We start from the raw sequence: 19,598 nt of genomic DNA on the forward strand, positions 1-19,598 counted from the left end.
TTTGTGCCACTACATGTCAAATTCATTCCATGGATTTTTAGGAAAATAAGAATTTATGTATGAATGCCAAAGCAAAAATTACACCAGACAAATTTAATTAAGCAGAAAAGAAACACTTTATCCAAGGCTATTACAATAAGGTATAGAGTCCAGAACCCAGCCTTATCTCAACTCTGCTAAAACAAAAGGCTGGAGAGTTTTGAGAGCTGTGGCAGTGGTGAGGAGGATTATAGGCCATCTGTGTCTGCTTATCAGTTGGACCCAAAGGAAAAGTCAACTTTCTCATATCTTCCTGAAACGAGGTAGTTTTACAACTTGGAGCAAGATTAGGCTCCTACCTTTCTTCAGAATCTAAGACACAGAAACTGCACCTTTTGATGATTACATTTCAAAGGGATTACTCTCAGAAACACCAAAAAGATATTCTTCAGTGGTAAATTTGTTAAGAAGTGTTTAAAAAATTTACATTTCCAGGCCATGTGCAGTGGCTCATGCCTGTAATCCCAGCACTTTGGGAGGCTGAGGCAGGTGGATCACTTCAGGTCAAGAGTTTGAGACAGCCGATCAATAGGATGAAACCCCATCTCTACTAAAAATACAAAAATTAGCTGAGCATGATGGCAGGCATCTGTAATCCCAGCTACGGAAAAGGTTGAGACAGGAGAATTGCTTAAACTCGAAGGCAGAGATTGCAGTGAGCTGAGATTGTGCCGTTCCACTCCAGCCTGGGCAACAAGAACAAAACTCTGTCTCTACCAAAAAAAAAAAAAAAAAAAAAGTTACATTTCCAAAGGGCAGAGACAGTAAATGCTATGAGGAAAGGAAATGCAAGAGCCTGGCACAGTGGATCATGCCCGAAATCCTAGCACTTTGGCAGGCAGAGAGGTAGGTGGATCAGTTGAGCCCACAAGTTCCAGACCAGCTTGGCAAACATGGTGAAACCCTGTCTCTACAAAATACACACACAAAAACAATTAGCCAGGCATGGTGAAACATGCCTATAGTTACAACGACTTGGGAGGCTGAGGCAGGGGTGTGCCTGTAGTCACAGCTGCTTGGAAGCCTGGGGTTGGAGGATCGCCTGAGCCTGGGGAGGTCAGGGCTGCAGTGAGCTGTGATCACTCCACTGCACTTCATCTTGTGTGACAAAGTGAGACGTTGTCCTGCTCCCACCACCACCCAAAAATAAAAAAATAAAGAAAGGAAAGGAAGATCAGGGGCCAGGCTGAGATTCAGGAGGATGCCTGTCTAATGTCTAGTCAAGGCTGGGTGCTGCGGCTCATGCCTATACCAGTACTTTGGGAGGCTGATGCTGGCGGATCAGGAGGTCAGGAGTTTAGGACCAGCCTGACCAACACGGCGAAACCCCGTCTCTATACAAAAATTAGTCAGGCATGGTGGCACATGCCTGTAATCCCAGCTACTCAGGAGGCTGAGGCAAAAGAATCTCTTGAACCCAGGAGGCAGAGGTTGAAGTGAGCCAAGATCACGCTACCACACTCCAGCCTGGGCAACAGAGCGAGACTCCGTCTAAAAAAAAAAAAAAAAAAAAGAGTCTAGTCAAGCGTAGGAGAATAGGAAGGCCACTGACCACTTTCATCAGGGACTTCATCTGTTTTAAGATGCCTACGACATTAAAGAATTATTGTTTATGCTTTGCCAAAATAATTTTGCAAGTTACTAGGTTTACATTTCAGTGTGTTTTATTTTTTCTAGTAATTCTTGAAAAGAAAAGAAGCAGAGCCCCTAAAATACTGTGATATTTTAATTGATAGAACTACTTAGTTTTAAATTATATAAAGACATTTTTATAATGTTTCTTGAAAAGCTGTCAATATTCGATAATACTCAGTCTTCAAATCTAACACAAGCAACTACAATTTCCATATTACAATGAGTCTGGAATGTGGAGAACAGTGCACAGATATGAGGTCAGTATCACCCTAATACCAAAGCCTGGGAAGGCCACAACAACAACAAAAAACTACAAGTCAGTTTCCCTGATGAAAACAGATGCAAAATCTTAACAAAATACTAGCAAACTCAATCCAATGATAAATTAAAAAGATAATATACCATGATGAAATGGGCTTTATATCAGGGGTGCAAAAATGGTTCAATGTAACCAAATTTATAAATGTGATTCACTACATAAACAAAATTACAAAAAACACATTATATAAGCATTTCAATAGATGTGGAAAAAGTATTCAACAAAATCCAGCATCCTTCCATTACAAAAACCCTCAACAAACTAGGCATAAAAGGGACATACCTCAAAATAATAAAAGCCATATATGACAGCCCCACGGCCAACATCATACTGAATGAGGAACACTGAAAATATTTTCTCTAATAATTGGAACAAGTCAAAGATACTTACTCTCACCACTCCTATTCAACATAGTATTAGAAGACCTAACTGGAGTAATTAGGCAAGAGAAAGAAATCAAAAATATCCAAATTGGAAAATATTAAGGCAAATTATCTCTGCTCACTGGTGATATGATCTTATAACTAGAAAACCCTAAAGACTCCTCTAAAACAATCTTAGATTTTGTAAATGACTTCAGGATAGTTTCTAGGTGCAAAATTATTGTAGAAAAATCAGTAGCATGCTTATATCCCAATAATAAACTGAGAACAAAATTAATATCTCAATCCCATTTAGAATAGCTACAAAGAAATACATAAAATACCTAGGAATCCATTTGACCAAGGAGATGAAAAAAATATCTGCAGAAACTACCAAAAGCTGATAAAAAATATAGATGACACATCAAATGGAAACATATCCCATGCTCAGGTATTAGGATAATCAATATCATTAAAATAACCACACTTCCCAACATAACCTGCAGATTTAACGCAATTCCCATCAAATTACCAATGTCATTCTTTACGGAATTAGACAAAACAGTTTTAAAATTTATATAGAATCAAAAAAGTGCCTGAATAGCCAAAGCAATCCGAAGCAAAAATGATAAAACTGGAGTGTCACATATCTGACTGAAAACGATGCTGCAAGGCTATAGTAATCAAAACAGTATGGTAATGGTAAAAAATAGACACATAGATCAGTGAAACAGAACAGTTACCCCTGAAATACAGCCACATACTACAATCAACTAATCTTTGACAAAGTCAGCAGAAATATACACTGGGTAAAGACACCATTTTCAATAAATGGTGCTAGGAAAATTAAAGACCCATAAGCAAAGATGAAAGCAAAGATGAAAGACCCATACTTCTTCCCATATATAAAAATTAAGTCAAGATATACTAAAGACCTAAACATAAGATCTGAAATTATAAAAACTCTGCAAGAATATCTAGAAAAAACTCTCCTGTCCATTGGCCTCAGCAAGTAATTTATGACTAAGTTTTCAAAAGGAAATGCAACAAAAAACAAAAATAGACAAATGGGACTTAAAATGCTTTTGCAAGGCTAAATAAATAATTGGCATACTAAATAGACAACCTACAAAATGAGAGGAAATATTTACAAGTCATTTGTCCAACAAAAAGCCCAGAATCTACAAGGAACTCAAATTAATCAGCAAGAAAATAACAGTTCTATTAAAATGGGCAAAGGAGATGAAAAGACATTATTCAAAAGAAGACACACAAGAGGTCAACAATCATATGATGAAGTTCTCAACATCACTAATCATCAGAGAAATGCAAATTAAAACCACAATGAAATATCACCTTACACCAGTCAAAATGGCTATTACTAAAAATTCAAAAAACAACAGGTGTTGGCGAGGATGCTAGGAAAAGAAAATGCTTATACGCATTTGGTAGGAATGTAAATTGGTACTACTTCCATGGAAAATAGTACAAAGATCTCTCAAATAACTAAAAATAGAGCTACTCTTTGATCCAGCAATCCCACTACCGGGTCTCTACTCAAAGGAAAAAAAAATAATTATATTAAAAAGAAACCTGCCCTTGTATGTTTATAGCAACACTATTCACAATAGCAAATTCAGGTAGCCAACCTACACATCCATCAGTGGATGACTGGATAAAAAATGTGTATACATATATACATACACCCACCATGGAATACTACTCTGCCAGAGGAAAGAATAAAATCATGTATTTTTCAGGAACATGGATAGAATTGGAGATCATTCTCCTAAGTGAAATAACTCAGACTCAGAAATCCTGAAACTGTGTGGTCTCACTTATAAGTGGGAACTAAACAATGGGTACGCATGGACATGCAGAGTGGACTAACAGGCACTGGAGACTCCAAACAATGGGAGGGTGAGAGGGTGGTAAGGGATGAAATGCTACCTATTGGGTACAATGAACATTATTTGGGTGATAAGTACACTAAAAGCCCACACTTCACCACTCGCAATATATCCATGTAACACAATTGTACTTTTATCCCTGAATCTATTAAATAAATAAAAATACCACATTCTATATCAACTCTAATATTTCCAGACTGCATCACATAATAGCTCCATGTCTTTTCCCATTGCATCATTTTTACTGTCATTTGCCTTTCTTGGATATTATGAATATGTTAGGCTTTAACTGTTTTTTGATGTCATTAAATATTAGTGCACCACTAAGGATTAGACTTCTTTGCAATTAACAAAACCATTAAAAAACAAAAAATGGTGTATTTTAAGCATACTAGGATAGCTAATTGAAACAAAGGCTGAAGTGTATATGAGCTTCAGGAAAAAAAATTGAGACAAAATCTAAAAAGCCTTCATATCTCAAACAGCTTCCACTCTTAGGTCCCACTTCTCTGCTATCTGCTATCTCACTGTCTTTGTCCTTCTCTATCTTACTCTCTTCTTTGAACAATTTCCCCTGTATTCCAATCTACATGGTTGAACCATACAATTACACATATCTCTGACCCCTCCAGAGTTGGTTAAGTCCTCTTGTTTCTATAGCACCCATACTTCCCACTTCCCTTGTAGTTATTAATTTATTGTCTAACTTTTCCTATTGTCTCACTGAAGACTTTTGGGTCATTTAATAGTAGTTATTAATTTATTGTCTAACTTTTCCTATTGTCTGAGGACTTCTGGGTCATTTAATATGCAGGGTGGTTCAATTTCATAGTAGCAATCATATACTTTAAATCAAAGCCAGGCATGTATGATGTGAGATACCATCTGATGATGGGCTACATATTTTAAATTACAAATGTCCTTGAATGTCTGATTGATTTGGTCTGATATTATCTAACCACCTATGAAGTGCTATTTATCCTTCCACCAATCACAGAGCTCTAACTTCACCACATTTTGTTAGGTCTCAGCTTAAGCAATCTATTCCATATTTTGTGTTTCTAAAATGCCACTGAATGTAAATTTGCCCGCCCCTTTTATATTGCTATTTATTATCATATTCTGCCTCTGTCCTGAGACTGGTGGAGACTGTTTCCTTTTAGTTACTTACTACTGTGCTAAGTGCATCATTAGCACTCAATAAATTAAAACAATAATGATACAGTGCATCATCATAATTATCTTTATTCCCTTAGGCAGATCCAACAGGGAATGAGACAATTCAGATGCTGCTCTGTTTTCTGTAAATGCCCTCTAGCATGTCTGAGGACATGAAAGGAGTCTTTCACTCAACTTAAAAAAAAAAAAAAAAATCTAACAGCGGTGATCGTTGAGGGTGAACTCTTTGAGGTTTACAGGAAAATAAGATAACATGGCTTGGTTTCTGTTCCCACTCCTGAAGCACATACTGTCTTTACCATTTATGTAACATGTCATATTATTCTTCCACTTTACTTACAAATAAATTATTATGCCCTTAAGGGAAAATGAATAAGATTTGATCCCACTTCATATACCAATGACTGCCATTAGCAGATTGTCAGTAAACAATCATTGTAAATTATAGATAAAAATAATGGTAGAGTTGATGTGTATTAATTCATTTATATGGAAAACCATTTCCTTTTGTGAGATCTGATAAGCCACAAGCTCCTAGTAGTCTGTGAGCTCCACAAGTACACATTTGCTTATCACCTTTATATCTATGGCAAATAACACATGAACTGATAAAAAGTGCACACTGAATAGGGTTTTAAACTAAAAGCAATCAAGTACAAATTGAGATTTTTATTGTAATGTTGAAATTGCGTTTATATTTGTGCAATTTGTCCTATTTTCAAACTGAAATGACTCCTTAACCCTAAATATCGCTGGTCAGATTTTTTGTTATTGCTGTTGTTCATTTTTGTTCGTTTGTTTCAGTATCTTTACTATCCCTGGAGTTCTACTTCTATGCTTCCTAAATGACTTTATCACTATCAATGACTGGTCTGGTGGACCATAAATACTTTGCACATAACTTATTATCTTCTTTTCTATTTCCAGCTGTGACACCATTTGGGGTCATGTAATAATTATGTGGAGAAGCTCTAACACCTTGGCTTAAAAAGCAGCTTGAACCATCCAATTCCAGTAATTTTCACTCATGTATATTTTAGCCATTGACTCTTCATAGCCACAGCCTGTGAGTTAACATATTTCTCCACCTCAGACAGATAAAATGCTAATATCACTTCCTGATGTAATCACACATCCCTTTCATTTCATACCTTTAGTTCATTAACAGTTGTTCTTTAACCTCCTCAAAATCTTCAGTTGTTGATAATTCCCTTTCTGCAAGGCCAAAGGCCTTCTTCTCCTGCCTTTTTTCCTCTACTTGAGCATCACAGACAAAGATCATCAGAAATGCTCCATTACTTTGCACATTAGTTTTCACTCCTCTTTTACCCAAAATACCTAATCCTAGAATTATCTACAATCAGTCCTCTCCTCTGGTATATCTAATCCTTGAAATTACTCAGCTTTGAGAGTAGGTGATATTCTAAATTGATATTTCTAACCTTAAATTGAACTTCAGTGAGGCATATCAATTATTTTTCTTGCCTGTTATCTATAATTCTTTCTTGTAACTTTCTCATAGTCTTAGCCAACCCCCTATTTTAACACTCAGAAAGTGGCTCTGCTTTCTATATTAAGAAATGTAAAACCTATATTAATATACTGAGAAGCAGCTCACCTATTCCCTTATCGGTATCACCCCCCGCCATAATTTCTTCCCTCCACGCTAAGTAAATAAGACTGCAACAGTTTTACTCTCAGTCCTATAGGCTCTCATCTCTTACATCTTGTTTTATAATGTAGCTCTCTACCAATGTCTTCTATGTTCCAGTCTTTATTTCTAATACTGGAAACTGCTTTTCAATTACTATACAGAAATACAAGAAAATAAAATTTCTGAATATTACATTCCACTCTGGCTATACCTCAATTTCTTTTCTTTTCAGCTCCATTTCTGGTAAGAATTGTGATGGATCAGTCAATCTCTGTCTATCTGTCAACACACAATTATTGAAAACCTTCTTTATGTCAGGTTCTGTTCAATGCCTGGGGATACTAGGAAAAACAAGATAGACCCAGTCCTGTTTTTGTGGCACTTCAAGCTTCATTTTCTCACTTCCCATTCAGTCTTCAACCTACTGTAGTTGTGTTTCTACCCTTAACAACTCCACTGAATCAGCTTCATTCTTGACCTCTTCATCAACAATTCAACTAGACTTTTCAGCATTTATTTTCTTATCTATGTCTTCTGCATTTTATGTATTAACCTCACCTTATAACATTCTATTCTTTAAGTTTATATAACTAGAAACTTACATTGTGCTATTTCTGATTTTGGCTTCTCAGTGCCTTAAATAAGCTCCTCTTTCTCAATCCACAACTTAAAATATGACATTCCTCAAGTTGCTGATACTATCTACACACCAGTTCTCTTTTCATAATTTTATAGCTTCAACTATTAATTTACATGAGATTCCTACACTGAAAACATGATAATCGTCTACCCTTAGGTATCTTCAGATCATCTCAAATTCCAGATGCCTTCAAATAAACTCATTATATTTTCTCATCTTCTTGATCTTGATAGTGGCAGGAGGCAGACAAATCCCTAAGCAGACAGGGGAGGGTCTCCAGTGAAACCCTACCTTCAAACCAAAGACAGTTTAAAGCTTCAAAACCAACCTACAAGTCTCAGATACATCCATGGACCAGATGGAGAACTTCTTTTCCCATTTGGCATGCTTTTCTCTAATTGGTCCCCATCCTTTACCTATTTTACATTTACCTACCTTCTCTAATTGGTTTCTTTGCACTATAGTGCCTACTTTTGAGTGGAGCCTTTGATTTAGACTTTTTTGTATACTCACAAACTAATCACCACATATTCCTCCATTCTGAGCCCGTAAAAACCCTGGACTCATCCACACTGGGGGACAACCTGCCATCAGGTGGTGGGGACTTCTGGCCTTTGGGTTAGGGACTACCCACTTTGAGTCCCCTCTCCCCTGAGAGCTGTTCCATTGCTGAATAAAACTCTTCTCTGCCCTTTTTACCCTTCGATTGTCAGTATAACCTCATTCGTATTGGATGCAGGACAAGAACTTGGGAACTACTGAATGTAGTTATGAAAAAGGATGTAACACTGTGGGCCTCCACCATCCTCCAGTACCAGGCAGCAACCCAACGTGACAGGAAGCAGCGGCAGGCCTGGTCCATCCCCAGAGCCACAGGCTGGAGTGTGGCAGCAGGAAGAATAAGCTATAATAGAGGTGGGCTGGGGCACGCCCAACCCAGCTGCAGGCTAAGCTTGGATCCTGTGGCAAACATGAGATCCAGGCTAGAGCACAAGCCAAGAGCAGGCCCAGAAGGCTGAGAGGGCAGGACACCTTCTACAGCAAGCCCTGGCCTGAGCACTGGGTGGGGGCATCACCAGCTGCAGAGGCCTGTGGCTGACGAAGTGTCACCAAAAATATTCTGCATCAATATAATTTGGTGAAACATCCATTCTATTTATCAATAAATAGAATGTTCATTTTTATTTCTAATTATGACTTGTGTATTCCTTTTCTCTGCACTTAGTGAAAATATCCTAGACTAAGAGATATTTGAGTCGTCTCTTAACTGGGATAGTTTTGGCACCAGAATATCCTAGTTAAGATGTATTTGCTCACAATGGATATACTCTCTAAAAGTTTCAACAATTATACATTGCTCTTTGTCTAAGTATCCAATTTTAAGCATGGTAGAAAAGGCCTGCATTACCTACCCCACCTAACTATTTTCATCTCTATAATTTTATCTTACTTGACTCCTTGTCATTTTCTTTATTCTTCTTCAGTCTTTTACTTATTGTAGTTTTTAATATTCCGTATCTTATACCTCCAGTGAGTATCTGTATATATGCTTTTTGTGTGTGTTGGAAATACCTTTGGTTCACTTAAAAAAAAAAAAAGTTTTGCCATATTAACACTTTTTTATCTCAGATATTTGGAGAAAAACATATTTTTATGGAGATGATTTTAAGACCCCTACAATAGATAAAACACTCCAATTCTGTGCTCTTACAGCACCAAGTATATATATCTGTCATAAGATGTGTCACATTTTATCTGTATGATCAATATTTGTATTTCTCTCTGTTGTAATATGAATTACTTAAAGAATAAGATCATGTTTTATTCATGTTTATATTTCCAGGATCTAGAATACTTTGTCCTATATGTGACCAATGAGTATCCATTCTTCTATTCCCATTATAGAAATAAACAATCTTTGACACTTTGTTTAATGTTCTGATACTATAAAATATGTTGAGACACAAAATTAATCAAATATACTATATTTTAAATCACAGTTGGTATCAAATCTCATGAAGACATTTCTAAGAGCCATCTAAGAAAAACATAAAATACAAAGAATGACAGAGAGCTTGATATAAAATATAGTGATATGTAAATACAACATGCTGTCTCTTTCGGCATTCCTCTGAAGTCAAATGAAAATCAGATTAGACACTCTATGACATTTGAACATACCTTAGGGAAATGATGGCCTTCATCTATTGTGCATGGAAAAAAACCTTGACTTCATTCTGAACAAAACATAAGGCGATTTCTTTAACTATGTGGCAAAGTAAGCTCATACACTTTACTGCCTGAAGTAGTTATTATATTCTAACTAAATTAAATGACTTTTGAATTCTTTACCACTCTAAGATTCAGTGACTCTGTGGAGCCAAAGGTAACTTCTATCACTTACTGATAGTATGGATGTTATGAACATGAAATTACCAGTTCAGAAGAAAATACTGTATCATTTAATTTTTAAATTTTATTTCAGGAAAAAGACTCAAGTAGGAAAGCATTAACAATTCTCTGTAACTAGAACATTTAAACAAGTTATATAGTTCTATTAACTCAAAAACTGACAAATGAATAATGTTAATAGTCTAGAAAATCCACCATAAAAATAATATCTTGAATTTAAAATTTCTGTCTGCAGTGAATTTTTGTGGCCAAGTTACAAAACACTCAATCTAGGCCCTTATAATGGAAATGCAGAAAGAACTTTAAAATATAAGGGCAAGAAGAGATACGGCTGTAATACAAAAGGAATCCTTTTCTAACAAAAGGCTGAATATATAAATCATTGTTATGAAAAATACTTTTCTTCTTTGTTATATTCAATCTGCAAATCATAAACTCATTCTTGCTAGCAAAAAGTGACTTGGATTTGATTTTAATGTTGATTTTTTTCATGCTTCCCCTCATTCTACATCTATTCTGACTCTTCCTTTCAATCATTTCCTTTGTGATTGCTTAGCTTCATGCTTCCTATATTTTGCTAGACTAAAATGTAATGTACTCAAGGTTTATATTGGCAGGCCCATGCAGCTAGTCAGCTCTGAAGCTAGCTTTCATGTCAAATGGGCAAGACAGGGGAGGGTTTTAGAGGAGAGAAGGCAGGAGGCAGAAAATGGAGGCAGAGGGGGAAAAAACCCATTTATATTTCTGAAGTAGCTAATGTTCCTTGTTGCACAAGTTATTCTAGAAGAGAATACCCCTCTTCAGATAAGTACTAGCAGCTGTGCCTTCTGCAGTGCAAGATACCTGTTTCAAAACCTGCCACTTGGATTATTTTTAATGGTGTGATATCTGTCTCCCGTTTACTTATATTTTGTAAAGTATCCTCAGTTCTGCTGGATTCATTAGCTCCCATTTACTCTGTATTTTTTTTTTTTTTTTTTGCTCACCTTGTGTTCTGCTGTCGACAAGTAACTAATGGGCTTTGGGGAGGCACCTTGTCAGAAAATCTTTTATATCTGAAGCTATTTAAGGGGGCCAAATTATTTGGTCATCATATTAGCCAATAAGGGGGGAAAGGATTCGATTTTCCTCTACAGTTTTATTTTAATATAAAAGATTCAGAATAAGAGCAAAAATACAATAAATGACTCTGTATGTACAGAGAGAAAAGATTTTATTTTTATTCCTCCCATTAAGAACATCCTTGAATTTCCAGGAATTGCCTGAGCAATAAAATATCAAATTCTACCTGTTTGTGTGAGCAGTAATTATATATTCTGGGTGACAGAAAGCATTCGGCAGGGCTCTGAGGAAGTCTGTTAGTCATTTCATCATTCTATGCAGCATTGATCTTGCTGACTGCACAGAGCACTAATAGAACAAGTTAATGGAGTTTATTCTGGCACAAATGCTGCCAGTTAAGAAAGATGATTGCCATGTATGGAAAACCAGGCTTTCTAACTTCTTCCTAAAGATATATGGAAATATTAAATCTGTTATCTGCCATAGAGGGAATACATAAATATTGCCTTCCTAATAGATGTACAGGTGGAGTTTATTATTACAAAATAGAAATTGCAAAAGTTTTTGGCGAACTATGGTTGCAGAAGCTGTAGTGAAATACAGCTGCTTATTTTTAATTAATAAATCATACAATATCAACATTATAGTGTTTTCCCCTGAAAGTCAATCATCTTAAATAGAGAAATGAGAAACTTATATTTTATGAGCTGAATATAAACCGAATTGTACTGTTTAATAAGTAACTTGCAGCTTTGGATTGATGTTGATAAAGATATAAAAACCAAACGTTGTTTCCCAAGCTACAAAATTGCATGTTATTCATGCTAAAATATGAAGCTGATTATAAGATTCAATGGTAATCAGACTGAATTAATAGTAGCCCTGTAACAAACCTTCATTTTCTCAATAGTCCTGACAATTCAAGTAAATAAAAATTGAGAGGATGCACCAGTTCAGCAAATAAATTCAGCATCTTACTTAGTGCCTAAAATATTTCTCCAATTGATCAATAAAATTACCTAATTAAAATGTTCTTTTATACACTTGAAGATTTTTGAAAGGATACAGATTCTTATTTATATGGTCTAAATATTAGATGAAGCTAATCAAGAACAAAAGAGATCCGTGGTTTTTGTCTTCAGTATAGAACAATGAGAGTAATTGTGATTTAGATGGTATATCACTGTTTTAACTTAACATTTTCCTGTGTAAGACTAGAGCTTTTGACTTTTTTTTCCAGGATGCCAAAATCTAGAATTTAGCTCTTGTAGACTAGGTCTCAAGTTCACAAAATTTTTTAAGTGTCTGTTTTCTCCTATAGCAATTTTTAAATTTGTTTTACTCAAACTTATAATAGTTTTTTTTTTGAAAAAATAAGTACAAAACCTAAAAATGTTTTTTCTCTTTTCCTATTATATAGATTCACTCTCTTACAGATGAAGTCTATATATTATAATGCATGTATAACTTTAAAGATTTAAATGGAATTATTATACAATTTGTTGATGAAAATCCAGCTTTAGGTTTGGACCTATTTATGATTTGGAAGCAGTAATCATCTAAGAGAAGAAAGTAATTTTATGACCACAGTTTTGGTGTTTTCTAATAACATCATCCTTCAGCAAACTAATTTGTGGGCCATACTCCTCCTGTCTCCAACTCAGTATAGATTAAATTTTAGATTCATCAATTTAGAGACCAACATTTAAATAATTCATCTCTTAAATGAGGCATACATTAAAGATGATGATAATGGATTTGCATTTGGAGGATATCTAACTTGTTAATAAATCTAAAAAAATAAACGTCTCACTTCTGTTTCTGAATATGATAGAGTATTTCATCAGAATAATCATCCTAACTAAAATCAACCTTAAGTCTTTTATAAAGTTATTCTTTAAACAGCACTGGAAAGCAACAAAAACAGCAAGAGGTTAAAGAAATAAAGGATCAAATCTTAGCATGAAAGGGAGTATACTGAAATGACTTTGACTTATCCATTGCTGATCTTCAGAAGGTATTGTCAAGTCCTATGTTAAATAATATTAGAGGATGAGAAAGTAAGCAGAAAGCAATAGCTAAGAGACAAGAAAGAGATCAACAGGGCACTTACCAGTATCAGAAGTGGAAAGTAAATTTTGGAATTAAAGTTCAGACCCCTAAAATGCTATATCCTAAAAAGAGGGAAAAAATAATACAAGAGTATTTGCAAAAATTCAAACATAGTCTTAAATAATCTTCTTACCTAATTTTATTAAGATAATATGACACTTCTCTACTACTTCTTAGAAATCACATCCTCTATGAAGCAAAGTGACATCAAAGTACTTGAAAACAGATTTTAATAAATAATGTCTGAACATCAATTAAATATAAATAGGCATACCAAGAAACAGGAATAAATGACTGAAAACCTAGTGAAAAAAAGAGGTTTAAAAGACTGAAACACAGATGCTCATGATATTGAATATATCAGATATATATTTTGAAAAAAATGCTTAATAAGTATAGGAAAATAAATTAAATGGGGAGAATTTTATCAAAAAATTTACCAAATATTTGAAATTTATGGAAAATAATTAGATGAAAATTCTAAAATTGAAAATATATAATAACAAATCAAGTAAAATGGATTTAAAAGATTTTACTTCTTAATTTCAACTATAATATAGGAAATTTTAGTTACGTTTTTTAGGAAGAAAGCATATGTTAGAGAGGAAAGGATTATTGAATCGGTAGATAGAGCAGTAGCTAATATGCAGCATATTCATTGAGATGAACCGAGAACATGATAATAATGGGGTATTATGGTTTGTGTAATGAAAGTGCTGAGGGAAAAAAAGAGAGAGAAATCAGGAAAATTTTCAGAAGATATAAGATAATAACTTTTAAAATTGGTGGAAAGACAGAAATTTACAGATGCTTGCAAATCTGAAAAGCTTTAAATGGAAGAAAACTGAAGACAGAAAGAAAATCTTGAAAGCAGCCAGATGAAAAATGAAAAAAAAAAAAAATGAAAAAAAAAGACACAGTGCCTTTAAAGGAGCAATAGTAACACTAGCATCTGACGTTTCCACAGAAATAATATTAAACAAAAGAAAACTGAATGACATTTTTAGAGTACCTACATTAAAATATTGCCAATACCCAGAAATCAATAGCCAGCTAAAATATGCTTTTAAAACGTGTGTGGAAAGAAACAAAAATAACTTCAGAAGAAGAAAAAACCTTGACAAAACTCGTTATCAAATTTTTCCTAAGAGTAATCTTAAAATATTGCTTTAGGTATAAGATGGAAGCACAATAAGAAAGAAAGAAAAAAGAGCACATACAAGAATTAATGTATTTTTAAATGTAAAAAATGATCAGCTGTATAAAACAATAGTTATATGTAGGGGATTTATATTATGTGCAAAATTAAAATACATCATAATCAAAACACAAAATGTGGGTAAACATCAAATGGAGACAGTGTTCTAAGCTATTTTCATTACATGACAAATTGTAGAACTAATAACAGACTTAAAAACTAGGAAATACAAGTCTTTAATGTAGCTGAAACAATGATAACGTAAAACAGTCTACTAATGGGGAATATATCGTAATACAATATACTTGATGAATTTCTCCCTCTACCATATAGTGTAACCTACCAGGTTTGTCTTACAGACATAAACAGCTAGAAAATTGGAAAAATCTGTATGAAATCACTGTATCTAACATTAGAAAAAGGCAATATAAAACTGCAATCCCTGAGAGAAGGCAGATTAATGGCATATGCCCTAGAGATCCTATTGCTTTCTCCCTGTAGGAAGTTTCTATAACACAGCTCAGAAAAAAAGGAAATCAAGTATAGCCGAGTGGTTTCACTGAGATGCAAGATTGGATGTGGCAAAACTGAGGTGTCTGGAATTTGGGGGCTGAGTACCCAAACTGATGGAACTATGCAAAGAAAGAGCTCTAGAACCATGTGTAAGTCTCCTTGAAATTTTGACTGAAGAATAAATCTGACTTATACCAATTAAGACCCCTTGAGGCCAGCCAAAGAACAACTGGCAGGTAACAAAACAACAATCTATAAACTGAATAATTACCAGATAGAGAAACATGTGAGTCCTGACTAGCCAGAGAGGAGAGACTTCATTAAACACCTAAAGCATTCAATAGAGACCACAGAAAGACTACAACTTATAAGCAGGGATAACCTATATCTAGATAAGAGAATACACCAGAGCCAGTCTAACAAAGGTTATAAAACAAGCCTCAAAATAATCAGGAAAATCCACAAGATACTTAACTGTCTTCCAAAGATGACAAAGAATCAAAAACACAAACCACAATGTTCAGCCCCAAACAACTATTAATAGACATGTACAGAAGTCAAAAAATGTAACCAGCTACCAGGAGACATATCAGTAAATAAAAATATACCCAGAAATGATGAAATCAGCAGATAAGCACATTGAAGCAGATATTATGAATGTATTAAAAATCTTAAAAAGAGCATGGAAACAGTGAAGATAAAATTGGAAATAAAAAAAAAAAAAAAAAAAAAAAAAAAAAAAATAGAAAAAAAAAAAAAAAAAAAAAACAACACTTGAATATAGAGATTTAAAAAGTAAAGGATTTGATAATAGTGGGATTTATGCAAAATGGACCCTGCAGATAAAAGATCAGTGAACTTCAAAGCATACCCATAGACACTCTTTGAACTCAGGCCCAAGAAGAAAGAAGGCTAAAAATAAATGGAGACTCAGTGGTCTGTAGAACCCAAAAGGAATGGGTATGTTTGTGAAAAATATGTTAAGAAATGATAAAGAAGATATTTCAGATTTGATGCAACTTGTTACTATAGATCTAAAGGATTCAGCTATATTTAAGGAAGTTAAATACCAAGGAAACCATGCCAAATCATATCATATAAAGATATTTTGAAAACCAAAAATAATTAGAAATGTTAAAAACACCTAGAAAATGAAAAAGATGCATTGCAGACAGGAGAACAAAGGTAAATTCAGCACTGACACCTCTTCAGAAAGAATGTGTGTCACTTCTTTAGATTCTATGTATGAGTGAGATCATGTGGTACTTGTGTTTCTATGATTTTGTAGAAGTAGCGAGTAAAATGGTGGGGTGGTGGAGAGGGGTGGTATTTGAGAGATGTTGGGCAAGGATACATAATTTCCATTATATAGGAAGAATATGTTCAAGAGATCTATTGTAAAACATGGTGACTATAGTTAACAATATATTGTATTCTTGAAAATGCTAGGAGAGTGGATGCTCACCAAAATGATAACTCTGTGTACAATGCATGTGTTCATTAGATAGATGATGTCATTCTACAATGCACATATACTTCAGAACAAAATGGTGTACATGGTGAATTGTATGCATTCACCATGTATACGATTTTGTTCTGAAGTATATGTGCATTGTGGAATGACATACATACAAAAAATTTTTGTAAAAAAAAAGGAAATAATGTGTGTCACTAAGCAATGAAATGACACCTTGATAAGCTGAAAGAGAAAATCAACTTATAATTTTACATCAGGAAAAATATCGTGTCAAGAGAAACATTATTTACATTAAAAAGCATGGAAAACAAAGGCAAGTCATTGGTATCTTCACATACACATAAATTGAAAAAATTCACCATGAGAAAACTTGCACAAGAAATGTAAAAGGAAATTCAAGTAAAACACACATTTGCAGGTGCACACACACACACACACACACACACACACATAAACATAGACTCGGACCTATACAAAGGATAAAAAGTATACAGATGACAAATGTGTGCATTTTAATAATAGCACACCTAAAATAAAAATTACAGTGATGTATTACAGAGTTTACATTATAAGTAATTCTGAAAATCTAAAATAATAGCACAAAAATGGATGTGTGAGTGTTCACTGAGATTCTTACGCAAAAATGTATAATGTCTTTTGAAGATAGATTTGAATATATTAGAAATGCATAATTTAGAAAACAGTATAAACAACTAAAAATAAAGCAAAAATAGTGATTAACAGATGAGATAAAATAGAATATTACAATTCTAAAATCCAAATACAAAGTAGAACAAAAGAAACAAAAATTAGTTGAAACAAGTAGAAAATAAATAGCCAGATTGTTGACAGAAAACTAACCTTCTTTGTTAACTTTTTCATTTAAAATAAATCAATTAAATACATCAATTGAAGCTGAAATTGTCAGAGTAGATTTAAAAAAAAATCAACTATATGCTTTTTTCAATAAATTAACATTAAATAAAAAACGGAGAGAGGTACAAATAAATACATAGAGAAAAGTATAAAAGGCCAATACAAAGAAAACTGGTATAGCTATATTAACATCAGGCAACACATTTTTTATTAAAAACAAAAACCAGGCCGGGTGTAGTAACTCACACCTATAATTCCAGCACTTTGGGACGCCAAGATGCCCTATCAATTAAGGTCAGGAGTTCAAGACCAGCCTGGCCAACATGGTGAAACCCTGTCTCTACTAAAAATAAAAAAATTAGCTGGGCATGGTAGCTCAAGCCTGTGTAGTCCCAGCTACTTGGGAGGCTGAGGCAGGAGAATCACTTGAACCCGGGAGGCAAAGGTTGCAGTGACCTGAGATCATGCCATTGCACTCCAGCCTGGGTAACACAATGAGACCCAATCTCAAAAGAAAACAAACAAAAAACACACTTGGGCACAATGCATAATAGTTACAGTCGATAGTCATTTTCTCATAAAGACACATGGTTCTTTTATTGTTTGTTCTTTAGCTGAGTGAGGTAGGATTGACAAAAACTGTACATATTTAATGTGTACAACTTGATGTTTTGATATGAATATACCTTGCAATATGATCACCACAATCAAACTAGTTAAAGTATGTATCACCTCACATAGTTACCATTCTCTATATGTGGTAAGAACACTTGAGAGCTACCCTTTTAGCAAATGTCAACTGTGCAAATTTCATATTGTTAACCATAGTCACATGCTGTACATTCGATCTCTAGAACTTAATCATCTTGCACAACTGAAACTTTGTACCCTTTGATCAACAGCTCCCCGTTTTCTGCTTCCTCTAACCTTGGGAAGCCACCAGTCTACACTGTACTTCTCTGAGTTTGACTATTTTAGATTTCACATATACACAAGGCTATGTGGTATTTGTCTTTATGTCCCTGGTTTGTTTCACTTATCATAATGCCTTTCAGGTTCGTCTACCTTGTGCCAAACGGCATAATTTCCCAAACATACAGTTCCATTTGTGCCTGTAAATAACAACACGGCTTTGAAACACATGAAGCAAAATGTGAAAGCAAAGATGAGAAATAGACCACAAATATAGTTAGAGATTTCAACACTTCTCTTGGAGTAATTGAAAGAACAAATAACCAGAAAATCAATAATGACATAAGACACTCAGACAAGACTGCCATTTAAGTTGATCTCATTGGTATTTATGGAATACTACTTCTTCTAAGTGTGAAATACACAATTGTTTTCAACTGCACATGAACTATTTACTAATCAAGCCTGAATTTAGGACCATACAAAATAGAAATCAAACACTATGTTTTTAAATAACCTGTGAATCCAAGAAGAAATTACAAGATAAATTATAAAATATTTTACACAAAAATGATATTTAAAGTGCTAGACATTGAAATTTGTAGGAAGCAGCCAGGAGGACCAAGGATGTAAATACAGAGCTTGAGATGCTTACAACAGAAAAGAAGAAAGTTCAAAAATCAGAAAACCCCAAAGCTCAAAGGCTTAAAACAGCATAAATTAAAGCCAAAATAAGTAGAAAGGAGGGAATGAGAAAAATAACGGCAGACATATATAAAATAGATAAATACAGCAGAATAGTTGAAATCAATATATTCCATAACTTAGAGAACATGTGATTGTTTTGAAATCCAATACTACCAAATCTACAACACAAAGACAAAAATCGAACTGAATTCATAATTAATAAATTCCCCTCAAGCAAAACTCCAGAAGCATATGACTTCATTGGTGAATTCTATTAAAAATGTAAAGTAGAAATAATTCTAATTTAACACAAACTGCTCCAAAAATATGAAATGAGTGAATATATCCAAACTCACTTTAGAGAGCCAAGATTTTCTCCATACTGAAACCTAACAAAGAAATAACAAAAAGGAAATGGACCTGAAAAAGAAGGAAAAATTACAGAATATCTATTATGAACATGGGTGTAAAAATTCTTCAAATACTAGCAAATCATATCCAACTCAGCACATATAAAATGACAGTCTATTAACATATACAGGGATTTATATCATATTTAATTATGTGAAGACTGTTCAATGTAATTCATAAAATTATCAGAATATAGGAAA

The sequence above is a fragment of the Cebus imitator genome, unplaced genomic scaffold (genome assembly GCF_001604975.1).
Source record: "Cebus imitator isolate Cc_AM_T3 unplaced genomic scaffold, Cebus_imitator-1.0 Scaffold114, whole genome shotgun sequence".
Taxonomy (NCBI): domain Eukaryota; kingdom Metazoa; phylum Chordata; class Mammalia; order Primates; family Cebidae; genus Cebus; species Cebus imitator.